A 12,597-nucleotide genomic window follows, 5' to 3' on the forward strand; every position below is an offset into this window, starting at 1 on the left:
CTGTAGGCACTTTGGCAAGTCATTTAACAGCCTTGGTGCATTCATTTCCTTGTATGTAAAAGATGAATGATAATATCAGCCTTATTGGGGATTTATGAAGTTAAAATAATGAAGAAAACATGTTTAACAAATATCTGGCACATATAAAACTATCAACAAATGTATGCAATGATTATTATCCTCATCATCATTATCATTGTCAACCTTATTATTGACCTCCATTAAAAAATTTCATAACAGAGGCTTCCATTAGGTAATGAAGAGAAAATAAGAGTAATATTGTTAGAATAATATTGAGTTTGGTATCTGGAAGATTCAGTATAAAATTGTTACCTCTGTGGCCATGGATATATTACTTAGCATCTCTGAAGTGCCATCTCTTCAAACGTAAGATAAAGATATAACACCAACCACATATGATGACTTTGAAGATAAAGTAAAGTAACATATTAGAATAACTGATTTAATTGGAACTTGATAGATAGTAGTTTTATTAAAATATTATTGGAGTTGTTGTAGTTCTTGCTTTTTAAGAATTATGGTTATAATTTAGTTCTTCATTCAATACAATGGTTCCAATGTAATCAGGGCTTCAAAAATCATAGTATGGTCTCCACTAAATAGTCATCCTGTTTTACAATAAAAGGATCAAAAAGCAAAAGGGCAGTAGTGCCAGAATTTGTATTTGTAACGGTGGCTTTCCCGTGGTTAATTGAGAGTAAATTCTAATACAAAAGAAAAATGGGCATTTTTCTGAATGATTTTGCTAATCATCACAGACAGCTGGAGCATTAAAAGCACTTTCAGAGGAAAGAACATGGATGAGATGAGGAAATGGTGGTTTACTGCATAGGAAGCAGTGTCACTTTGTCTGATATTTAGACCTTTGTTTTTCTGCTCACTTGGTAGGAGGAGAGCACATTTTGGCCTCTTCCACTCTAGCCCTCCTTCCATAGCAATGGGAATAGTCTGCAGACTATCTTAACTCCTCACAATGTCCCAATCAATTTCTACATATGGTATTTTTTTTTCCCCTTTCTCAGTTTACTTTGTTATCCCCCAAAGAGACAAAAACATATGCCTCCTAATATTCAACAATTCATTCCCACTCAGTGACTTTTCCCAGGGTTTAGGCAAAAAGGGGAGATATCTTGGCTTTGTCAAGAAATTGGTCCTTACTGAACAGTGTCGAGTCCTAGATGAAAATGCTTTCTTTCTTGCATATGTGAGGCAAGTCTGTTGTGGCCATTGAGATAATATCAACTCACAAAGGGGACTGTCTCACCCTCCTTTTTATTGCAGTCTCTACAGAGGGAGTGGTAGAAAGGTCCCATTATAAAACTAGTTCCATGGCTATTCTCATATTCACATGGAAAAGTACGAATTATAATAATGGGTAATGGTTGCATAATGCTTTCTGTGTAGCAGCCTCTATATCAGTGCTTCTTAAGCTGTCTGTGATAAAATATCAATTTTTTCCAAATAAAATAAAAATGAAATAATATAGAAATGAATTAAAATGAGATGCAAAATACATGCCCATTTTTAATTTTTTGATTTAACAGACATAAAATTACTATTAAAGTTTTATAAAGATTTCTGAGTATTGGCCCTCAATTTTTGTACTTATAACAGAGAAGCAGTCATATGTGAACTAGCTCTATGTGTAAACCATACATGAGTAGTGATGCTGTGAACAGAGTATGCATATTAACATAGTTAATCCTCAAACTACCTTATAAGACAGGTACTTTGATTTTTCTTCTATTGTACAAACAAGGAAAATGAAGCATAAGATACTAAGTGACTTGTTCAAGGTCATGCCTTATCTAAATGTTGGGGAACATTTGAATTCAAGATACAGAGTTGACTCTCTTAACCACTCGACTACATTGAAAATAAATAAGGTTTGCAATGTTTCTAATACCAAATAATCAAAGACCAAAATACAACAATTATTTATATTTGTGTTATACTTTGTATTGTCCAAAGTCCTTTTGCAGATACTTTGTCATTCGATACTGACAGCAGTCCTGTAAAGAGGGTAAAATTATTGTCCCTATTTTATATGTGGACCTTTGGGTCCCAGATATTTTAGTTGATTTGTCTAAAGTAAAAGATTGACTTGAGCTGAAGGTCTGGGCTCCATGAACAGATTTCTTATCATCTTGTTTGATTACATGAATCATAGAATAGGGGTGGCTGGCAAGACGGCCAAATAGGAATAGCCCCAGTCTGCAGCTCCTAGTGAAATCAATGCAGAAGGTGAGTGATTCCTGCATTTCCATTTGAGGTACCCAGCTCATCTCACTGGGACTGGTTAGACAATGGCTGCCGCCCAAGGAGAGTGAACTGAAGCATGGTGGGGTGTCACCTCACCCGGGAACCACAGGGAAGCAGTGAGGGACTGTGCCCTGAGGAATGATGCATTCCGGCCAGACACTATGCTTTCCCATGATCTTTACAACCCACAGACCAGGAGATTCCCTTGGGTGCCTACACCACCAAGGCCCTGGGTTCAAGCACAAAACTGGGTGGCCATTTGGGAAGACAGTGAGCTAGCTGCAGGAGTTTATTTTCATACCCCACTGGCACCTGGAATGCCAGCAAGACAGAACTGTTCACTCTCCTGGAAAGGGGGCTGAAGCCAGGTAGCCAAGTGGTTTAGCTCAGTGGATCCCACCCCCACACAGCCCAGCTAGCTAAGGTCTACTGGCTTGAAATTCTTGCTGCTAGCAGAGCAGTCTGAAGTTGATGCTCCAGCTTGGTGGCAGGAGAGGCATCCACCATTACTGAGGCTTGAGTAGGTGGTTTTCCCCTCACAGTGTAAACAAAACCTCTGGGAGTGTGAACTGGGCAGAGCCCACTGCAGCTCAGCAAAGCTGCTATAGCCAGACTGCCTCTCTAGATTCCTCCTCTCTGGGCAAGGCATCTCTGAAAGAAAGGCAGCAGCCCTGGTGAGGGGCTTATAGATAAAACTCCCATCTCCCTGGGACAGAGCACCTGGGGAAGGGGTGGCTGTGGACATAGCTTCAGTAGACTTAAACGTTCCTGTCTGCCAGCTCTGAAGAGAGCAATGGATCTCCCAGCACAGCACTCAAACTCTGCTAAGGGACAGATTGTCTCCTCCAGTGGGTCCCTGAACCCCATGCCTCCTAACACCTCCCAAAAGGGGTCAACGGATACAGGAGAGCTCCAGCTGGCATCTGGCAGGTGCCCCTCTGGGATGAAGCTTCCAGAGGAAGGGACAGGCAGCAATCTTTGCTCTTCTGCAGCCTCCGCTGGTGATACCCAGGCAAACAGGGTCTGGAGTGGACCTCCAGCAAACTGCAGCAGACCTTCAGTAGAGGGTCCTGACCATTAGAAAGAAAACTAACAAACAGAAAGGAATAGGATCAACATCAACAAAAAGCATGTCCACACAAAAACCCCATCCAAAGGTCACCAACATCAAAGACCAAAGGTAGATAAATCCACAGAGATGAGGAAAAACCAGCACAAAAGGGCTGAAAATTCCAAAAGCCAGAATGACTTTTCTCCTCCAACAGATCACAACTCCTCACCAGCAAGAGATCAAAACTGATTGGAGAATGAGTTTGACAAATTGACAGAGTAGGCTTCAGAAGGTGGATAATAACAAACTCCTTGAGCTAAAGGAGTATGTTCTAACACAATGCAAGGAAGCTAAGAACCTTGAAAAAAAGGTTACAGGAATTGCTGACTAGAATAATCAATTTAGAGAAGAATATAAATGACCTGATGGAGCTGAAAAACACAGTACAAGAACGTTGTGAAGCATACATAAGTATAAAAAGCCAAATCAATCAAATGGAAGAAAGAATATCAGAGATTGAAAATCAACTTAATGAAATAAAGCATGAAGACAAGATTAGAGAAAAAACAATGAAAAGGAATGAACAAAGCCTCCAAGAAATATGGTACTATGTGAAAAGACAAAGCCTACATTTGATTGGTGTACCTGAAAGTGACAGAGAGAATAGAACCCAGTTGGAACACACTCTTCAGGATGCTCCCCAGGAGAACTTCCTCAACCTGGCAAGACAGGCCAACATTCAAATTCAGGAAATACAAAGAACACCACAAAGATACTCCTCGAGAAGAGCAACCCCAAGACACATAATCATCAGATTCACCAAGGCTGAAATGAAGCAAAAAATGTTAAGGGCAGCCAGAGAGAAAGATCAGGTTACCCACCAAGGGAGGTCCATCAGACTAACAGTGGATCTCTCTGCAGAAACCCTACAAGCCAGAAGAGAGTGGGGTCAATATTCAAAATTCTTAAAAGAATTTTCAACCCAGAATTTCATATCCAGCCAAACTAAGCTTCAGAAGTGAAGGAGAAGTAAAATCCTTTACAGACAAGAAAATGCTGAGAGATTTTGTCACTGCCAGGCCTGCCTTACAAGAGCTCATGAAGGAAGCATTAAACATGGAAAAGAAAAACCGGTACCGGCCACTGCAAAAACATACCAAATTGTAAAGACCATTGATGCTATGAAGAAACTGCATCAACTAATGGCCAAAATAACCAGCTAGCATCATAATAACAGTATCAAATTCATACATAACAATATTAACCTTAAATGTAAAAGGGCTAAATTAAAAGACACAGACTGGCAAATTGGATAAAGAGTCAAGACCCATCAGTGTGCTGTATTCAGAAGACCCATCTCACATGCAAAGACACACATAGGCTCAAAATAAAGGGATGGAGGAATATTTACCAAGCAAATGGAAAGCAAAAGAAAAAAAAAAGAGAAAGAAAGAAAGAAAAAAAAAAGCAGGGGTTGCAGTCCTGAGTCTCTGATAAAACTGACTTTAAACCAACAAAGATCAAAAGGGCAAAGACAAAGAAGGGCATTACATAATGGTAAAGGGATCAATGCAACAAGAAGAGATAACTAGTCTAAATATATATGCACCTAATACAGGAGCATTCAGATTCATAAAGCAAGTTCTTCGAGACCTACAAAGAGACTTAAACTCCCACACAATAATAGTGGGAAACTTTTACACCCCACTGATCATATTAGATCAGCAAGACAGAAAATTAACAAGCGTGTACAGGACTTGAAGTCAGCTGTGGACCAAGCAGACCTAATAGACATCTACAGAACTCTCCACCCCAAACCAACAGAATATGCATTCTTCCCTCACCACATCACACTTATTCTGAAATTGAAGACATGATTAGAAGTAAAACCTTCCTCAGCAAATGCAGAAGAACAGAAATTATAACAAAGAGTCTCTCAGATCACAATGCAATCAAATTAGAACTCAGGATTAAGAAACTCACTCACAACTGCACAACTACATGGAAACTGAACAACCTGCTCCTGATTGACTACTGGGTAAATAACAAAATTAAGGCAGGAATAAAGATGTCCTTTGAAATCAATGAGAACAAAGACACAACATACCAGAATCTCTGGGACACAGCTAAAGCAGTATTTAAAGGGAAATTTATAGCATTAAATGCCTACAAAAGAAAGCGGGAAAGATCTAAAATCAATACCCTAACATCACAATTAAAAGAACTAGAGAAGCAAGAGCAAACAAATTCAAAAGCTAGCAGAAGATAAGAAATAACTAAGATCAGAGCAGAACTGAAGGAGAGATATGGTAAACCCTTCAAAAAACGAATGAACCCAGGAGCTAGCTTTTTGAAAAGATTAACAAAATAGACCGCTAGTCAGACTAATAAATAGGAAAAGAGAGAAGAATCAAATAGATGCAATAAAAAATGATAAAGGAGATATCACCACTGATCCCACAAAAGTACAAACTACCATCAGAGACTAAATACCTCTACACAAATAAACTAAAAAATGTAGAAGAAACTTCTGCAGACTTAAATGTCCCTGTCAGCTTTGAAGAGAATAGTGGTTCTCCCAGCACCAAGTTTGAGATGTGAGAACAGACAGACTGCCTCCTCAAGTGGGTCCCAGCATTCCTCAGTAGCCTAACTGACAGACACCTCCCAGTAGGGGTTGACTGACACCTCATACAGCCCGGTGCCCCTCTGAGACGAAGCTGCCAGAAGAAGGATCAGGAAGCAACATTTACTGTTCTGCAATATTTGCTGTTCTGCAGCCTCCATTAGTGATACCCAGGCAAACAGGGTCTGGAGTGGACCTCCAGCAAACTCCAACACACCTGCAGCTGAGGGTCCTGACTCTTAGAAGGAAAACTAACAAACAGAAAGGACATCCACACCAAAACCTCCTCTGTACGTCACCATCATCAAAGACCAAAGGTAGATAAAACCACAAAGATGGGGAGAAAACAGAGCAGAAATGCTGAAAATTCTAAAAATCAGAGAGCCTCTTCTCCTCCAAAGGAATGCAGCTCCTCACCACCAATAGAACAAAGCTGGATGGAGAATGACTTTGAGGAGTTGAGAGAAGAAGGCTTCAGATGATCGGTAATAACAAACTCTGAGCTAAAGGAGGATGTTCAAACCCATTGCAAAGAAGCTAAAAACCTTGAAAAAAGATTAGACGAATGGCTAACTAGAATAAAGAGCGTACAGAAGTCCTTAAATGATATGATGGAGCTGAAAACCATGGCACTAGAACTACGTGATGCATGCACAAGCTTCAGCAGCCAATTCAATCAAGTGGAAGAAAGGGTATCAGTGACTGAAGATCAAATGAATGAAATGAAGCGAGAAGTTTAGAGAAAAAAAGTAAAAAGAAATGAACAAAGCGTCCAGGAAATATGGGACTATGTGAAAAGACCAAATCTCCATCTGATTGATGTACCTGAAAGTGACTGGGAGAATGGAACCAAGTTGGAAAACACTCTTCGGGATACTATCCAGGAGAACTTCCCCAACCTAGCAAGGCAGGCCAACATTCAAATTTAGGAAATACAGAGAATGCCACAAAGATACTCCTTGAAAAGAGCAACTCCAAGACACATAATTGTCAGATTCACCAAGGTCAAAAGGAAGGAAAAAGTGTTAAGGACAGTCAGAGAGAGAAAGGTCGGGTTACCCACAAAGGGAAGCCCATCAGACTAACAGCAGATCTCTCGGCAGAAACTCACCAAGCCAGAAGAGAGCGGGGGCCAATATTCAACATTCTCAAAGAAAAGAATTTTCAGCCCAGAATTTCATATCCAGCCAAACTAAGCATCGTAAGTGAAGGAGAAATAAAATCCTTTACAGACAAGCAAATGCTGAAGAAACTCTTCAAGGAGAACTACAAACCACTGCTCAACGAAATAAAAGAGGACACAAATAAATGGAAGAACATTCCATGCTCATGGATAGGAGAATCAATATCATGAAAATGGCCATGCTGTCCAAAGTAATTTGTAGATTCAATGCCATCCCCATCAAGCTACCACTGACTTTCTTCACATAATTGGAAAAAAACTACTTTAAATTTCGTATGGAACCAAAAAAGACCCCACATTGCCAAGACAATCCTAAGCCCAAAGAACAAAGCTGGAGGCATCACGCTACCTGACTTCAAACTATACTACAAAGCTACAGTAACCAAAACAGCATGGCACTAGTACCAAAACAGATATATAGACCAATGAAACAGAACAGAGAGCTCAGAAATAACACCACACATCTACAACCATCTGATCTTTGACAAACCTGATGAAAACAAGAAACAGGGAAAGGACTCCCTATTTAATAAATGGTGCTGGGAAAACTGGCTAGCCATATGTTGAAAGCTGAAACTGGATCCCTTCCTTACACCTCATATAAAAATTAATTCAAACTGGATTAAAGACTTAAATGTTAGACTTAAAACCATAAAAACCCTAGAAGAAATCCTAGGCAGTACCATTCAGGACACAGGCATGGGCAAGGACTTCATGACTAAAACACCAAAAGCAATGGCAACAAAAGCCAAAATAGACAAATGGGATCAAATTAAACTAAAGAGCTTCTGCATGGCAAAAGAAACTACCATCAGAGTGAACATGCAACCTATAGAATGGAAGAACATTTTTGCAATCTACTCATCTGACACACGGCTAATATCCAGAACCTATAAAGAACTCAATCAAATTTACAAGAAAAAAACAACCCTGTCAAAAAGTGGGCAAAGGATATGCACAGACATTTCTCAAAAGAAGACATTTATGCAGCTAACAGACACATAAAAAAATGCTCATCATCACTGGCCATCAGAGAAATGCAAATCAAAACCACAATGAGATACCATCTCACACCAGTTAAAATGGCAATCATTAAAAAGTCAGAAAACAACAGGTGCTAGAGAGGATATGAAGAAATAGGAACACTTTTACACTGTTGGTGGGACTGTAACTAGTTCAACCATTGTGGAAGACAGTGTGGTGATTCCTCAAGACTCTAGAACTAGAAATATCATTTGACCCAGCCATCCCGTTACTGGGTATATACCCAAAGGATTATAAATCATGCTGCTATAAAAACACATGCACACGTATGTTTCTTGCGTCACTATTCACAATAGCAAAGACTTGGAACCAACCCAAATGTCCATCAATGATAGACTAGATTAAGAAAACGTGGCACATAGACACCATGGGATACTATGCAGCCATATAAAAGGATGAGTTCATGTCCTTTGTAGGGACATGGATGAAGTTGAAAAGCATCATTCTGAGCAAACTATCGCAAGGACAGAAAACCAAACATCGCGTGTTCTCACTTATAGATGGGAACTGAACAATGAGAACACTTGGACATCGGGTGGGGAACATCACCTGCCAGGATCTGTCATCGGGTAGGGGGAGGGGGGAGGGATAGCATTAGGAGATATATCTAATGTAAATGACGAGTTAATGGGTGCATCACACCAACATGGCACATGTATACATATGTAACAAACCTGCACATTGTGCAAATGTACCCTAGAACTTGAACTATTTTTTATATATATATATATATGAAATAATCCAGAAATAACATGAAAAAAACATGAAAGGATGAGTTCATGTCCTTTGCAGGGACATGGATGAAGCTGGAAACCATCATTCTCAGTATACTAACAGTGGAACAGAAAACCAAACATTGCATTTTCTCCCTCGTAAGTGGGAGTTGAACAATGAGAACGCATGGACACAGGGAGGCGAACATCCCACACGGGGACCTGTCAGGGCATGTGGGTCTAGGGGAGGGGTATAGCCTTAGGAGAAATACCTAATGTAGATGACAGGTTGATGGGTGCAGCAAACCACTATGGCAAGTGTATACCTATGTAACAAACCTGCAAGTTCTGCACATGTAAAGTATAATAAAAAACACTAAATTATACACTTCTAATTGTGAGTTTGTAGACAATTGTGAATTGTCTACAAATAATGCATTGGATTTTACCAATGTTTTTCTGTATCTATGGAGATTACTGCTTTTTCTCCCCTAACCTATCAATGGAGTGAATTATATGGTAGATGTTTCTCACCTTTATCACCCTAGAATTCATGAAATAAAAGCTATTGCTAGAATATTGTTTAAAAAGAAAAAATAAAGAATTATAGAATGGGATCTTGGTTCAGAAAAGATAAAGTATTTGGAACCTCCCCTACCAAAAGTAGCCCAAAAACCTGCATAGTGGAAAATTATAAAACATAAAATGCAGTGTTGTGTTTATTAGGAAAAAAAAAAAAGAGAGAAATTGCTAGGAACTAGAAATAAAGATGTAAGTGAAAAGTAGAATCTTAAGACTGTGGCCTGAAGCTTGGGCTGCCCTGGGGGGGTTTACAGTAGATTTCTCAGAGGCTTGTGTTTCTAGATGTGCCAGGGAACAGGAAATGTGGAATTTATATCAGTAGACAATGATGAGGTTTTCAAAGAGCTGTGTTCTCAGGAATGTGTAATAGAAAAATATTCTGCCAACCACTTTTTCAGATAACAATAACACTTCTCTTTTTCTACTGTAATCTTGGTGAATAGTAGGAATTTCTTTACAAAATCAAAGTGTGGGTGTCTTTTTGTATATACTTGGCATTCAAGTCTATGCTACCTGCAAAGCCAGAGAAATGAATATAAAATGTCATTCTAGATAGGTAATATTTTAATATGTTTAGAAAGAGCATTTAAAAAGCGTTCTAAAACATGTTACTTTTGATAAAGTAAATTCTGATTCAAACAAAAGAACAGCAGAAAAATCCCACTAAGGGTAGATTCTTATGGGTTTATGTGATTGGAAGAACAAAAGGAGAAATTTAAACAAAGAAAATTACATATTAGTCAGGCACAGTGGCTCACGCCTATAATCCCAGCACTTTGGGAGGCCAAGGCAGATAGATTTGAGTCCAAGAGTTTGAGACCGGACTGGCCAACATGGTGAAACCCCATCTCTACTAAAAATGCAAAAATTAGCCCAGTATGGTGATGCATGCCTGTAATCACAGCTACTCAGGAGGCTGAGGCAAGAGAATCACTTGAACCCAGGAGGCGGAGGTTGCAATGAGCCCGGATTGTACCATTGCACTCCAACCTAGGCAACCGAGTGAGACTCTGTCTCAACAGCAACAACAACAACGAAAAAGAAAAAAAAAAAAAAAATTACATATCCTAAGAAGGCACAACCACATTTGAAATTAAACACTTAAAACTAAAATAATTTATTTAAAAACATTAAAATCTTAAGGCATTAAATCACAGAGTAGATTCAGCTGGGGAAGGTATTAGTAAGTGTACATGGATCTGAAGACATTATGTTGAACATAGCCCAGAGAAATAAAGCAAGCATAAGAGACATGTAGATTAAAATGATAATATTCAAAATCTAATTAAATCAGTTTCAGAAGAAAATACAGAAATTAAGGATGGTTCAATAGTCAAAGTGATAAATATTGAAACTTTTCAATAAAGAAAGATACAGCTCTTCAGTTTTAAGAAGCACAGTATGTCTTCAAAAGGATTAATAAAAGATAAAATCATTCTAAGGCATATTTTTAATGAGCAAGGAGAAGGTCAAAGATGAGAAAAACAGACACAGCAATAAGTTGTTTTTAAGTTAATTTGATTAAATAGTGACAGTTCGGCCGTGCGCAGTGGCTCAAGCCTGTAATCTCAGTGCTTTGGGAGGCCGAGACGGGCGGATCACGAGGTCAGGAAATCGAGACCATCCTGGCTAACCCGGTGAAACCTCGTCTCTACTAAAAATACTAAAAAACTAGCCGGGCGAGGTGGCGGGTGCCTGTAGTCCCAGCTACTCTGGAGGCTGAGGCAGGAGAATGGCATAAACCCGGGCGGCGGAGCTTGCAGTGAGCTGAGATCCAGCCACTGCACTCCAGCCTGGGCGACAGAGCGAGACTCAGTCTCAAAAAAAAAAAAAAAAAAATAGTGACAGTTCACATCTCAACAGAGGTCATTCAGATTTAATTCTAGTTATCAGTTTCAGCCGGATTATAAAAATATTTATTGGTCAAAATAAGAGCCAAATCTTTACCTGAGTCCAATAAAAAGCTTCTGAAGGGTGTTGATCAGGAAAGTGATGTTTGTGTTTTTGTCAGATTCTTTAGGATTATTGCAATGTATTAGAAAGCTCTTTGGACACAGATTCAGGAAGAATATTCTGTCATTTCCTAGCTACTTAAGGCTGATAAAATCTCTAAGATTTTCTGAGTTAACCTATTTATTTATAAAATGGAATTTTTATTTTTTTTTTATAAATCTATTCTTCCAACCTCATGGAATCATGATCAGACTTAAATATTGTATGTATGTGGAATCACCTTTAACTCAGAGAATGTAGATACAGTACATGTATATTCTACTTAGAGTAAAAATAAGCAGTGTGGACATAGTAAAAGGAAATGAGCAGAGTTACTCAGCAGACTTTTTCCAAGTTTAAATTAGAATCTAGACAGCAGGGATTTAATTTGCCCAGGCCTATACAGTATTCTGAAGACTTCTGTATTCATGACTTATAAATTATTACAATCTTTAAGGAGGTATTACTAGATTTTCTGGAAAAGCCTGAGAGTTAATCATTTGCAAACTCATAAAACTATATCATTAAGACAGAAAGGTACTGCTTTCAGGTCCTTAAGAGTGGGGAAAATCACTATATATACACACATATGTATATATATATGTATACATATATACCCATACATACATATATACACACATATACACACATATATACACACACATATATATATATATTTAATTTTAGAAAGTATCTTACAAAGGTATACCTAAAGACCTTTTAACCATAGTTGGGCTACTGCAGCATTATGGCCAAGGTTTTATCCGGAGTAGGAATTTTACCCAGAGATGATGAGACAAAACAAAATTAAAATTATTAAAACGTAAAGAACAGAATGGAAAGTGATGTGGTTGCATGTAGTAGAATAAAGGCTTCACAGATAATGAGTTGTAATAGAAGTAGGGTTTCACAGATAATAAGTTTAGGCATGGGTGTAACTTTAAGACTTTTTGTTCTCTAACAAGACCTTAAATTTGTATATGTTACTTTTACGTTCATGTCAATTAACTTTTGCAAGTGACTATGAATTAGAGTAATTATATCCATTGAGATGCAAATGCTGAAAATTACAGGATTTAGAGGGGGCTTCAAAGCTAAAAAGTGAAAGAGCTGGGATTGAGTG

This window comes from Chlorocebus sabaeus, chromosome 8, assembly GCF_047675955.1.
Source record: "Chlorocebus sabaeus isolate Y175 chromosome 8, mChlSab1.0.hap1, whole genome shotgun sequence".
In the NCBI taxonomy this organism is placed as follows: domain Eukaryota; kingdom Metazoa; phylum Chordata; class Mammalia; order Primates; family Cercopithecidae; genus Chlorocebus; species Chlorocebus sabaeus.